The 15,328-nt window shown below is 35.5% G+C and overlaps 1 protein-coding gene across 8 annotated transcripts in view; it reads left to right on the forward strand.

The window, feature by feature from the left end:
• Positions 1–849: 849 nt before the first annotated feature.
• The window catches only part of LOC134536900 (NFX1-type zinc finger-containing protein 1-like), a 111,122-nt gene continuing 96,643 nt past the window's right edge, over positions 850–15,328 (forward strand). Inside the window, exons 1-2 of one of the 8 annotated variants that reach the window (XM_063376968.1) lie at positions 1,234–1,381; positions 1,661–1,784. The gene's annotated coding sequence lies outside the window, so the exon portion shown is untranslated. The other 7 variants (XM_063376969.1, XM_063376970.1, XM_063376971.1 and 4 more) reach the window with 7 other exon arrangements.

A 15,328-nucleotide genomic window follows, 5' to 3' on the forward strand; every position in this document is an offset into this window, starting at 1 on the left:
GTACGAGCTGATGGTTTTGTTACTCTTGTGTCTCGGCGGGGGGTGAAGCTCAAAAACCAGGCTGGCTGATGTGATGTTTGTGTCATGGTTTGGTGATTTATAGGCTTAAGTTATGTGTCATATGTGACCTAGGGCGGTATTCCAAGACGTTTCAGTAAGGTAGCGAATATGCACTGCCTTGTTGGGCAACTGCCGTACCCTAACTCTCGGGTCATATTCCAAAACGTGTCCTAACTGAACCTCTGTAAGGTATCAGATCGGCAGCCGTTTTAATAAACGAGGACTTGTGCGAGGCTATAAACAGTTGTACTTCGTGGAATCCATCGTAATTTTAGCTTATTTTTTAAAACTATGGAATTATAATGTAAAATAAAATATTTAATTTTGGTTGTACAAGAATAAACAATGAATTTTGGCCGTATTTATGTTTGCTGTTTTTTAAGATATTAGGAGGGGAAATTGTAATCGTAAAAGTTCTGTTAAAGTTCATATATATATATATAGACACACACAGTTATGGATCAAATCGGCAACAGATAGGACACCAAAAATCAGTGCCCTGAAAATAAGGGACTGGCCGTGTCCTTTCGTGCACTTGGAATATGGTTAGGGTACAGGTATTGCATATTCAACACCTAAACCCTTATTTTTGTATCTTGGAATACGGCTCTTAGTGAATTTAGTTGAGGGAGTAATGTAAAGCTGTGGGAGTAGCCACAGTGAGTCTCAATCTACAAATGCAAGTATGACACTGATCCTCGCCGACCTTATAAGCAGTTGCAAAGGCATTTCATTGTGTAGATTGTAGTGCAGTGTAAGATAGAAAGCATTTTTTTAATGTTTTTTTCCCGAGCTGTTTTCTTCTTTAAATAGTTACTTGCATGTAGTTTTTGCTCGGATTTGTTTGTTTCGCTCTTTACATTCTTTTGCAAGTGGTAGAAGTGTGAACCCTAATTGTTGGAAGAAAACTTTATTTTTAAAGCAAGAGATTTTATTTTACTTTGCGGTGGTCAGGGTTAAGTTATGAATGTGAGTTTTTTTTGTTAAAATGTTCTCTTTTTGATTTTTGATGAATAGGCGTTAAAATGTTTTATTAACTTTAATCAAAATTTTTTTTTAAGAATATAGTTAGTATAAGTTTAATTTTTTTAACAAGAGGTTTATCTTTTCAATAGGTATGTTCTACCAGTGGGATTCCCCATAAAATGTATGTAAATGTATAAATTGGTAGGTGTTAGAAATAAAAACTTCATTGTAACGGTTGATTTACGTGTTAGTGGTTGCAAGTAAGTTTGTATTGTGATTGATAGTCCCCCTGAATATTAACCGTACTTGAATATAGGTTCCGTGTGTAAAGTGATTTTCTTTTTCTTTTTATCAGGTATGTACAGTGAAAACTTGTGAAATGAAGTTTGATTATTGTCACGATGTTATTACGTCTAGAGGCGTCTATCTGTTCGTAATTGGAGGTCGAATGAAAAGTACCTAACTTTAGCCTTTTAGGCATTAGGGAAAACCAATTCTCTAATATGAGAAACTTATGAACTTTAGTGCTTACTTAATACACTAAATATTGGAATGTATAGTAGTTAGCTTTGTCGCCATTGGGGCGACGAAAGGTGGCGATATGTTGATGGAGCATTAATGGTATGAATGGTAGGGGAAACGGGAACCTCGAGAAATCGTACCGGTGCGGCATATGTTAACGTCCGACGTTTCCCACTTGCAAAAATCTGAATTGGACCCTGCCGGGGGTCAAACTGGGATACATACCTTGATGTTAGGTGAGTTATCTGACCACTCAGCCATTCCGTATGTTACGGATGTTACATTTTGGTTTGTTTTTACCTTTAATTTTTAAAAGTCTCAAATGACATATTAATTCTATTATGAAATACTTAAATAACTATGAGAAACCAGTTATGGTTGAGGTTTCTAGCTTTGTGTTGTAAGTGGTGTGAGGATTATTTAAGAAAGAGTGCTGTTAGGGATGTTACAAAACTTGGGAACAATCAGATGAGATGGTTGAGTTCAGCAGAAAAATTCAGGTGACCCGATCAATAAAATGAATTCAAATTGTTTATAATGATTTATTGAGGTTTTAAACAGCTTCTGAAAATGTACCAAAAAAAAATTAATAATAACACTTGTTTTATACAGTTTTTCTGCTGTTACGGATGTTACACACACTGGTGTTACGGATGTTACAAGTGACCCTACGTCAATATATTTTTGGATTTTATGCACATGTGATTTATTCTTTTTTACTATACCGTGACATTAAGTAATTAAAATTTAAAAAAAATCATAAATTAATCTGATTTTGGAACTCTTAGATCAGTCTGGTTCCAATAAATTGATTTAACATTTGGTGTAGGCAGCACTGAACTTATTTTAACCAAATTTATGTCTGTTTGATCATTTTCATCTGTTACAAACATTGTTCCAGTTTTCCCATAACTTTTAAGAAACTCTCCAACATCACCCATTTGACAGACGGCTGATGACTCCTTACGAAGGCCTGTTTGACAAACAGCAACCAGTGGCGGATCCAGAGGTTCACCTCGGAGGGGGCACTCTAGGATTTCAGAATAGCCAGAGAAAAAATGTCTTAAAATTACTAAATTTGTATTTAATCTACTCACACTACACATAAAATCCAACCACCAGATTTCATATATTATTTATTGTTGGCTTGTTTATCCTTCACAAACGTGTGACTTTTGAAGCTAGGAAGAACTGAGTTAATTTTTCTTACGAGTTCTTCAAGAGATCTAGAGTTCTCGTTTACTAATAACCAACCGTCACACTTTTTCCATTCCATCCATTTCACTTGCTGAGATAGATCACAGTCAGTTTTTAAAAGAACTTTCATATCATGATAACATGTTTCACAGTTATTCAACATACAACATTCACTTACTGTATCGCAGCACTTTTCTTCTAGGGTCACATTTCTTCTTTAAGGGTCACAGAAGACACCAAAATATCACACTTCGGAGAAATGGCATCACTCAAAAATTTAAATTTAGCATGTTGCATACAGACACACACATTATGAGGTGTATTACCTACAGGAATTATATACTTTGGTCGTAACTCATGAAACTTTGATAGAGATATCTCAATCTTGTGTTTATCCATAAAACGTTTATGGGCTTCTGAAATGGTCATGACTAAAAAGCGCATTTGCTTTTGAGTCTTCTGGCCAGTATTATTATCCTTCATTGATACGTAGTCCCTTTTTGAAGGTGCTTGCCAACTAAATTCATCTGTTTCTAGAATATCTCACACTTTTTCAGGAATATCTTTAGGAAGTAAACGAGTTTTTGACAGTTTTGTCACAGTATAAAGTTTTGAAGAACTATTAAATGTTTCCTTTACAAGCTGCCGGACAACTGCTCTCTTCTTTTGAGGACTATGTGGAAGATTTCTTTTTGCTTTAAAGACTGTTTTCCGAAGAGTATTTGTGGATGCATAGGAACCAATAATCCTATCAGGAACATTACTGTTGTGGCTCAATTGATTTTTTTTCAAAGGCTTGCTTTTTGCGCCAAGTTTTTATCCTGATTCAGGTCATTTCCCTTTTTTTCTTTAGCAATTTTTCATTTTTGGCACATTTTTCCTTTTCTTTTTGCCTAGCAACACGATTTCTGTCTCTGTCTTTATTAACTAGCTCTTTCCACTTTTCAGGATTTTCAGCCTTTAATTTCTCCCGAAATTTAGCAACTCTACTTGCAGATGATGTTGGTGCCATGATCCTGCAACAATGACAAAGGGCTTTCATTAATATTTATTTACTGTTATAAATTAAATGGAGTACAAACTAAACTCATACAAGTCTGGTTTAACATTCTAATAAAGGCTTTATGAGCCCCCATTTATAAAATATATGCTTAACCTGGTACATCATTTTAATTACATAGTTACGCTCTAACTGAATTCTGGGTTTCGGTAGATTATTCCAGAATCAGCTTGTGTTTATCAAATGACAAATAGTAACTTATTGGCAAGTGATAAATCAGTCATACGCTCGTCACTACGATATATGTAACATCCGTAACACCTATTTATTGGAAATAAAAACCTAGAAAAAATTATTAACTGAGGTTAAAGTAAGTTTGTAAGTAGTATGTCAACCTTAACCTAAATTGCAATGTAAACTAATAAAGCTGTAATGTACAGAAAACGTTTTTCTAATTTTTGTTACGGATGTTACACTAACATGCCTCTTTAGTTAAAAACTCAAAAAGTTAAGGTAATTTACTTACCAAGTGCCTTGAAACTTATGATGATGACACACAAGACATTTCTTCAAAAGCACATCAAAATTTCTTGGAGGTAAACGGCTGATGAATTACTAAACAGGTGCACCAACTGTCATCCTTTTTATTAAAAATTCCTGTTTTGCAGTAACCTTGGTTTCAAACTGTAAAATAAATACTTTAAAATATTGGTTTCTTAAATATTGTAACTGATCTATTAAATATAAACTATCATGAACATGCACCAGTAAATAAAATATGGGAATTATTAAATTTACTTTTTTACATGTTTTCCTCTTTTATACGGAATGGCTGCACTCAACCACCTGCACCTTGGCTGAAAATGCATACAAATATTCGTATTCATAGGTAGGTAATTGAAAATATGTTGGTTAGGAAGCCTGCCTTGTTCTGTAGTTATTGCATAATAGCATCAGGTATGTTTATATTTAGTTTAGGCCTAGTTAGTTTAGGTGACAATTATGCATTGTGATACCATGCTATATCGATTACCCACGTCATGAAGATGGTGGCACGCAATTACCACCTGTATATTCTTAAGGGACAAGTACAGGTACATGAAGGTTTAGGGTGGGGAACATTCAAATAATTATTTCTCACAAAATACATTTAAAAAGAAACTAACATTTGGGTAGCATATTTTATACTATAGTCCTACCTTGCCTAGTATCTTATATTACCAACTGTATCATATTCAATATTCTATACCACAATCCCACACTAGCATTTACAAACTTTTTACACTATTTAAAAGATTTTTTTTTTGTAATTTTTACTTGTTCGAGTTAATCGACTGGCCAGTATATTTTGTGATATCACTTTCATGTAAAGTAGAATTCAGCCCTTACTTTTATAGTAAAGAACATCACAATAGATTCCAGGAGGGTGGTGCTAGGGGGGGGGGGGGGTGTGTTCAGGCCGCTCCTATAATTAAGAAGCCTCGCACTAAGGTGTTCTGCTTGGGCTTGCAAAATCGTGACTGTGAAATGATTTTCATAAATGTAAACATTAAAACTTAGTTTTATGAAAACTTCCTGTATATTTAAGTATATTAAAAAATATTTTGCTTATTGCTTGCATACCTATAGGCTAAAATATGGGCAACTTAGAAGCATCCTATCTAGTGATGACTTGTGTCGCTTAAAACACACACACAGAACTCAGGCCGCAATCCCTCCCCCCCACCTTTTTTTTCCTCCTGCAATTTCTATGGGCCCCCTTGCGAAGAATCCTACAGATTTGTGCTTCTGCTGTAGACACCTACACTATCTTCCGTACCATAATGTAATTTCCTCAAGAAACATATACGTATGTTGTCAAAACAAGCTTGGTAATCTTCCCCATCCAAAACGCCCCATTCGCTTGCTTGTATTGTTAGAATGTACAGGTTGTAGTTACTTCATCACCGCCTTGTTGGTGACTTCGTCAATATCCCTACCGAATTGCAATTTAAACTTCTAAAAAATGTGTGTGTATATATATATATATATATATATATATATATATATATATATATATATATAAAATTGAGCTGATCTATTCTTACCAAACTTATGACTTGTTTTTATAGTAAAATTTTATGATTAACCTAACCAAAGAAAGCAAATAGTTACCTAACATTGAAAATTAAAAAAACACACCTCTCAACTAACACAGCAAACATAATGCACACTAAACACTTCTAAAAATCGCAAAAACATTCAAAAACCATAAAAAACCACTTACCTTTGGTGGCTTTATGGGAATGTTTATACTTAACTGAAAATTTCAGGCTACTCAAAGCATTGCCCTCAAACAACACATTCTGTACACAAAATAATATAAAATCCAATCAAAGATGTCGATACTAGAGAGGGCCCCACCCCCATCCTGCAATCAGTGGTGTTGACTCTGGGGAGGTCCTCTTTCTGTTAATTTCATTGATAACCTACAGAGGCGTTCACAAAAGGTGGGGGAGGGGGGGGGGGATGTTGTGATGGAAAAAATCTCGTGTTTCCTAAAAAAAAAATGTAAGCAAACGGCTGGAAAAGTGGTTTATTTCCCCCCCCCCTCCCCCTGAATAAAATCCTGTGTATGTTCCTGTTAACATATACAATTAAGACATGGTCCTAATTGTTTACATGACATATAAGGAACCATATTTATCTACATAAATAAAAATCTAAATGTGTTGTTCGTTCAAAATCTCAAATCTCCGAAAGTTGTTCTTCACCGATTGCTTTGAAATTTTGACACAATGTTGTATTCAATTATGCTTGTGTTTTTATACCTATGTTACACCTGTGACAGATAAAAAGATGGATAAAAATATAGATAGGTAAAAAAAAATTATATATATAAATGTATGTTTGTGTGTTTGCCTTCTGTATTGTAAAAATAAAGGTATAGGTAGGAAGAATTAGACATAGAGATATAGGGGTATAGAGTTAGGTAAAGAGAGGAGGTATACAGATACATAGCGAGATAGAGATGATATATATACCTTCTTCTTAAAAGATTAAAAAGAATTGTTGCTTTCTTTTTTCTTTCTAATACATTTAACCACTTGAAACCACAGCAATGCATGGATGGTTATAGCTAGTACAAGAATAAAATGCTTTTCGAGATTTTATTTTTTATGCCTCACTGCAGTTTATGTATGAACATTGAATATAAATTGTGGCATTGCAGACCTCTGCCCTCTCCAACTTTGCAGAGTATTGTAATGGTATGATATTTTTCAGTACGGTAGTTTATCAGGTGATTATATAGTACAAGGTTATGGCAATCTAGTTATACATGAATATTCTTGTAACTAATCTTGGCATTTAATTATTTTAGTCAGAAAAGCCTTTGAGTGATGTTTTTACTGCTTTTCACTTTGTTTGCTTGGTTAGTATTTTCATATTTAATGACTTTTAATATTGTTATTATGCCTATATATACTTACGTTTTTATTTGTTTGAAAGCTAAATTAGTGGTTCTAGAACATTGTTTATTTTTTGAGAAAGAAAGGACGAGAGACAGGTGCGTGACATGGAAAATTGTGAGTCAGACTAGGTAGACATAGTTCCATCAAAAAAAAAAATTGTCTGCCCTAGTACTGAACATCTTTAAATTTCTAGAAATAAATTTTATTGCAATGACAAGACCCAAGGGTGACAAGCATAAGAAGGTTTGTAAATGATTATGCCCTGGTGAATGTGGTACGCAGCAATGCAACATGGCTCTCTTGCAAAATCACCAAAGGTTCTAAGCAACGTCCTCAATGATACCAAACAAAATACTTATTCCAAACCAAATTTTACGGTGGCGCACCAAAAGGATTTTAGAAGACATTAGCCAAGAAAGATTGTAAAAATTTACATTTTAATGGGTAAGACCACTTCCTACTCAACAAGAGAATATCATTGTTTCTTACTTAGCCACGGTTAGTTGTACGTCCACGTTGCGGTACTGTAACTTGATCATATTCTACTAAAATTTAAAACGCAAATGAGACCCGCAACAGATTTATGCCCTGCGCCGTCCCTCAATTCACATGCACAGACCTAGAGAAAAGCAATGAGAACACAAAGGGGATGGAGAGGGAGGGGAAGAAGGGGAGATTGACTTTGCACATGAGAAGTTGAAATTATTTCAACCCAACTACGAACAAAAGTCAAAAACATAATTTGTAATTGTTCTTCTTTATGTGAAAGGAGCAGTCATCGTCTTAGCAGGGCATGATTATGACTTGTTACAAAATAGTTGGAAACTATCCCCACTGGATTTAGCTTTCTGCATATTCCCGTGAATAGTAGAACTATTTTGTATTATGACCCTGTGATATAAAAAGTCATAAGAAATCTTACTAAAAGATCCTAAAAAAGTCCATAGTGTGTCTTCAGGTCATGAAAGTCACAAAAAAGTAAGGAAACTAAAGGACTGCTCACGAAAGGCACGATTAAATCCCTTAATAAACAGCAAACTTTCCAGAAGTTATGAAAATTTAATTTCCAGCAGGTTTTTGCTCAGATTTTGTTTTTTTTTGACCTTTACATCAGTTTATAGTCGCACGTTAAATACAAATAGTTGTGAAGATTTTCCTCCTAACTCATGTGAAAATCATTTTGAAAATTTTTCAGCTTTGTAACCTAAAAGAAAAAAAAAGTATTTTCCTCTGAATTGTAGACAATTTTGTGTATTATATTTTCTTCATGTTTAATCTTGGTGGTTTAAATATATTTAAAAATCACCCTATGACAGAACTTGTAGAAAAATATTTACTAAAAATTACTGAAATAGGTTCCTTCAGATATTTGTAGACATCTGGATCGCAGGGATGTAGCACAAAACTGGTATGTATACCAAGTAAAGGAAAAGGAAATTGGGGAATGACACAAGATTCATTGAAGTAATCACGAAAGTTCGGGACAAGCAAAATCTGGGTTCATGAGTGAATCACTGGATTTCATCACAAATCTGGGATTCACAAATGTGTCGTAGAGACTTGCATTAACCAGGGAACCACGAACGTGAATCAGAGATTGTGCTATCCTAACCACAGAGGTTCAGCGCACATGTGGGACTCTTGGGTGAGTCACAGGAGCCCACTGTGGACTCGGCTATCACTGATAGATCGTCAAGGTCAAGAAGCCAAATGAGCTGTTATATTTTCATCTCAAAGTACAAGTGTTGTGCTGCTTTTCCAGGAATTTGGCTAAATCACCAGCATTATGATATTAGGGGATCTACTGTACTGTCATCAAACCCAAATATTTTTTTAAGTTACGTTATAGTAACTGTACCTTTTTTTTAAAAAAAATGTCACACACATGATAGTATACATTATCACTTGTGTAACCTTTTACAGCCATAGTATTAGACATAGTGAATCACCATCATCATCATCCTCAACTGCGTATAGCCAGAGGCCAGGTCAGCAAAGTAAAATGCCTCCATCTTCCTCTGCCCTTCCACTATTCCTTCTACTTCACTCTGTTCCATACTTGTCCTCTCTCTCCTGCACTCCTTTAACTATCTGCTCTTCCTAACCTCCTTGGTCATCCTGTGAGCCATTTCTCCCTGTGTACTTCAACTACCATCATTTTCCCAGGCAGCCACTCTCTCTTTTCCCATTCTCTTCACGTTACTATACCATCTTATTCTTGTTTTTTTTTTCTTCATTGATCTCATTTAAGTCCTGTACTCTTGCTCTTGCTTGCACCATCTCATTCCTGATCCCGTCTCACCTCGTAACTGCCAACATCACTTCATAAACTTCATACCTATTGCTGTGATCTTCCCAGCAACTCTCTTATCTACTGACAACAGTCGTTGTACCCTCCCAGATACAGAGGCCATACCTGGCCACCGACGCGGGCCTGAGGGAGTCTGTTTCCCCAGTGAACCATCAGTGTAGTGCATCGGCCAGGGACGCACCCGCGTGCGCCCTAGCATGCCAGTGGGCCACTGTTAGTGTGTAAATGATTCTGTGTTGTATATATTTTTTTCAAATGATCGTGACTTCTAATAAGCGTGTAAATAATGTAACCGTAATGTATTAATTATTGTGTAAATAATCTTGTAATTTTCGCAAATGTTTCGCAGTGTTAATATGTAATCGCAGCCTGGCGCTCGTCCGCGTCACGAGGGGTGGCGCTCTCCCACGCCGGCCGATTTCTCCTCCCCTCCCCCGCAGCCCGCGCGCGACGGCCCGCGGGTGGGCGGGGAAGGGCAGTGTTTCTCAGGACTCGTTCAGCGGCGGACGTGCGCGCCGCTCCGCGCTGATCGCGAGGCGCGCCTACCGAGCTCGCGGTCCGGCGACACCGCCACTGTACGGGTTTTGCGGCAGCTGAGCTGCCTTCGTTGTGCCGCTCACACGATTGAGCGTACGAGTTACCAGTTACGAGTTACGTCACGAGTCGGACGTTATAGGACGCGTAAGCGTAGTTACGCACCGCCGAACTACCGCCGTCGTTACGAGTCTGTTACGTAAAGAACCGCGCACGTGTCATGCGCCCTTGTGGAGCAATTCGCAATCAGGAACTTTGTTACGTGGGAGGATTTCTAGTTCGTGTCGAGACGAGTGGGTTGCACGAGACGGTCTTCGGGAGTCCGGGTCTTCGTGGGAAGAGCGCTCATCCCGCGACGGATCCGCCAGGCCGCGGAAAGCTCTCAGGATACAATAAAGGGGCTCGTGGAACTGTCAACATCGAGTGGTCCTTTAAATCTGCCTATCATTCTTCCTCACCTCCTCACCCTCCCTCCAGGTCCCGTATTTCCCGGTCCCGGCCACGTTGGCCTGGACCCACACCTCTTCGACGAGAGCAGTACGGACACAACAGGAATTTCTAGTAAACGGGGAAATAGGGACCAGAAGCCAAGGGACGTCACTACATTCTAAGTCTCTGCACAATAAGTGACTATGGGCACTCAGTAAATATTGTACAACATTTGTTTGCATTTAATGGCACCTCCATACTCCATACCAAAATCTCTCACACACCTATACAAACCATCTCCTTTTTATCCTCCTCTTGCTATTGAGAAACATACCTAATTTTCAGTTACTTTTCCATTCTTCGAGTTATTGCATTTTCCCCTAAAGTTAAATTTCAAGTGTGAATAGCAAGAATAAATTCATAATAAAAGTTATATTAATGAAGATGTTTTATTTTTAAATTGTAGCTGTGCAAACATTGATTTTTATGAAGGTTAAAATAAATAATAAAATTAGTTCATTGAAATTATATGTACGCTAATCACTGTCAAGCATTCTGAAATGCTTACCAGGATATATACAACGAAAAAATTTATAACTAGCAAACTCTCTAGATCTGAGTAATTTGTTTACCAACAATTAATACTTACATGTTTGAATTTTCATGCCTATTTTATTTACTCTTTTGGGTCATTCCATATGAAATCAACTCTACACCTTAGATTTTCATGTTTATTTTTTTTTTTTTTTGTATATTAGTAATATCAACTAAATACATTTTATATCTATTTTATTTTGATTTTTTTTTTCGATTAGTTTTTTTTGTATAAATTTTTGAAAATTGCAAAAGTAGCCAATTTTAGCAATGTTTTGGATCACTCAAATACTTGTAGGTTTTCAACCAATGGTGCTAGTAGGCTGTTTGACAGCTTTTTTTAAAGGTCATTGAATGGGCTTCAATTTGATATGTAACATGGCCAACTTAAAAAAAAATTTAATTGTTTTCAAAATTTTTAATATTGAATTTCTAAAAAACACCATTTTCGATATTTTTTTTTTTAAAAGAAAAATGTTATTCCTGCATATATTTGTCAGATTTGTGCCAAATTTCAAGGTGGAGAATCGATGGGATCATGAGTAAATAAAATTTAGAAGAAATGTAGACTGTGCTAAGACTGCTAAATACTCAGGTAAAGCCAGTAACATCTTTTAAATGACTAATAATGGAAATTTGTGTTTAAATTCGTGGCTGTACTGATTTCCATGCTGCTGCACAACAATGTTCTTTATCTATGTGTTTTTTTTATATAACTGGATATTTAATGAGGCTCTTGTTTAATCATGACTTGTGTAGCCTATATTTGTTTTTGACACTTTACTTTAGAGTAGGTAGTATGCAATTTTGCAGTTTGAAAATACTGAGCCAATTAATTGCTGGCCTTGCAGAGTGATATAAAAGTTATTGTTTATTCCAAAACTCCTCTAAGAATGGCTGAGTTTGTCCATTTCACTAAACAGTACTGTTTAGGTTATGTTAGGTTAGGTTTAGTGGTTGCAGTCTGTGTTGTGTTTTATTTCGTCATGACTAATCATGATAAAAAGATAAATGGGGTAGTGTTTTCAGTGAAGTGTTGTAATCCTTTCAAACAAAAAGGACATAATCAGTCAGGTAAGCTGAGAAATGTAACTAATTGGATGTGTTCCTTGGGATTTGAAGATGTGGAAGGAATGAAAATTTGTGATAGGTGTAGAATAAAACTGAACAAGCAGTTTAAAAAATGTTTAGAATCAAACTATGAAAGCAGTAATGATTAGGACGTTGTAATGTCAGATAGTAGTAGTAAACATGACAGTAATTATATAGATACTGATTCTTCATTAGAGTTTTAAAATAAATCATTGGAGCTGGTAGGAGAATCCCCGATCAAGAAACAGAAACTTAAAAGTCATTCTTACACTAAACAAAAACTAGAACAAGTCAAAGCAACATTTGAGAAGACATTAATTGGGCCTCAAACAGAATGTTATACTGAAAAATCACAAAATGAAAAGGATTAATCTGAGATTATTAGTCAGTTAAAACTAAAGTTTTCTCAACTCACTAGTAGAAGTGAAAAAATGATGCTTCTATCAGTATTGCCTCAAAGCTGGACTCGAAAAAGAATTGTAAATGAGTTTGGAGTTAGCGATTATGTGGCTAGAGCCGTGAAGAAACTAGTGAAAGAAAAAGGTTGTCTCTCAAGCCCCAACCCTAAACCAGGGAAAACATTAATTCTAGAAACAGTTCAGCTTGTCACCAATTTTTATAACAGGGATGATAGCAGCAGGATGATGCCTGAAAAGAAAGATGTTGTTGCAGTTTGGAAGGACGGAGACCAAAAAACTCACCTGCAAAAGCGGCTGATTTTGACAAATCTTAATGGAATGTATAATGTGTTTAAAGGTGAATACCCAACAAATTGTATTGGCTTTTCAAAATTTTGCGAGTTGAGGCCACAAAACTGCATTTTAGCCGGGAAGAGTGGAACCCATACAGTTTGTGTGTGCCTTATTCATCAAAATGTCAAGTTGATGATGACTGCGTCCAAACTGAACAACTTTGTATTAGATGGAGATGAAGAAACATTGCAAAATTACCAGAACTGCTTGTACAAAATCACGTGTAATCCTCCATCACCTGATTGTTATTTCAGTATTTGTAAAGAATGCCCTGGGACAGAAAAACTGAAAAATTTTCTGATCCTTAAGTTTGAAGATGAAATGGTTGATCAAATAACATACAAACAATGGTTGTCTGCAGACAGATCCACATTAGAGACACTCATCAAAGATAAAGATGAATTTATAGAAGATTTTATTGGAGCGTTGTTAAAATTGAAAACCCACTCATTCATTTCTCTTGTGCAGAAGCAGTTTTATAATGAAACCAAATCAAACTTGAAAGAAGGATAAGTCCTTGTTACGTGTGACTTCGCTGAAAATTATTCTTTTGTACTACAGGATGAAGTGCAGTCTTACCATTGGACTAACAGCCAAGCAACAATTCATCCCTTTGTAGTTTACTACAAAGATAGTGGTGCAGTAAAACACCTAAATTATGTCATCATTTCTGAATGTTTAATCCACAATACTGTAGCATTCAACCTCTTCCAAACAAATATGATAGCTGTGTTAAAAGAAACTATTTTTGATTTGAAAAAAATTATTTACTTCTCGAATGGGTCAATACAAAAACCAAAATTTTTTTTAAATCTCTGTCTACATAAAAAAGATTTTGGAATCTAAGCTGAGTGGCATTTATTTGCCACATCACATTGAGAAAAGTGCTTGCGATGGTCTTGGAGGCACTGTGAAAAGACTTGCAACTAAAGCTATTTACAGAGACCATATACTTAATGAACAAATCATGACACCACTGCAGCTGTATGATTTTGCAAGAAGTAACATTTCAGGAATAAAATTTGAGTACTGCACCATTGATGAACATAATGAGAACCAAAAAAGATTGTCAGAATGTTTTGAGGGCACAAAGACTGTCAAAGGAACACACAAAATCCATGCTATAATACCTATATCTGAATCACAAATGGAATCAAAGCTGTATTCTTTAAGTACAGAGAAAAAAATAGAAGCTCCTGTATCACCAGAAGGCATGTCCCCAATGTTGGAAGATGTAAAATCTGGTTTTGTTACTGTGAAATACGATAACTTTTGGTGGCTTGCATGTATATTGGCAAAAAATGAGAATAATGAAGTTAAAGTCAGTCTTTTACATCCCAAAGGACCTGCTGCTTCCTTTTTTTTTATCCAACACCAAGAGCCTATATACTAGTCATTAGAACTGAAGATCTTCTTAAAAAGGTTGAACCTTGTACAGCAACTGAGAGAACTTATACACTCACTAAAGAAGAGATTGTGGAGACATCACGCCTGCTTGAACGAAGTATGCCACAACCTAAGTGAAAACTGTAAATAATTAAATATATACTAAACAGATTTTTTTCATAAGCAATTATATGTTTTGTCAGTTATAACTTAGGCTACATCCTTTCAGCAAGATCATGTGCTTTGAACTTAGGCTACATCTGTTCAGCAAGATCACGTGCTTTGTATTATCATATTGATAAAATGTTTAATCAAAGAGCACTGTGGGATGAATGTAAGGTAAGATTTGTTATCCGTGTTTTATTTTTTGTAAAAATTTTTTAGTCTATAACAATACAATTTGAATACTTTACTAAGTCAAAATTTGAAGTAAAATTATGCTACTCTTCCTTGCTGAAACTATTTCTTAAGGCGGCGTGGTATCTAAAACAGAGCTAAATTCATTAATTAAAAACTGAAGGTTACTTGAAGCCAAAACTTCTGCCTCAGTAATTTCGAACATTTAATTGTTGCGGAAGAAACAATGCTCGAGAATTGTAATTTTGGGACGTCTGCTAATAAAGTTGGCAAATAACATTATGTAGGATTGTTGTTTTGCATTTTTTCAATGTTGTCTTCCAAAAACCTATAACGTCCAACTGACGCTTAAAGCATTTATTTATCTACCATGCCCCCTTAAGCATTTATTAAAATTTTTGAAAACAATTAAAAATATTTTTTTTCTTCTGAAGTTGGTCAAATTACATTTCAAATTGAAGCCCATTCAATGACATTTTAAATGAGCTGTCTAACAGCCTTCTAGCACCATTCATTGGAAATATACAGGTATTTGTGTAATCCAAAACATTGCTAAAATTGGCTATTTTGGCATTTTTCAAAAATTTAATACGAAAAAAACTACTCAAGATATAAATTAAAAAAAAAATGGATTTATAATGTATTAAGTTCTTATTATAAAAATACAAAAAATCAT

The sequence above is a fragment of the Bacillus rossius genome, chromosome 11 (assembly GCF_032445375.1).
Source record: "Bacillus rossius redtenbacheri isolate Brsri chromosome 11, Brsri_v3, whole genome shotgun sequence".
In the NCBI taxonomy this organism is placed as follows: Eukaryota; Metazoa; Arthropoda; class Insecta; order Phasmatodea; family Bacillidae; genus Bacillus; species Bacillus rossius.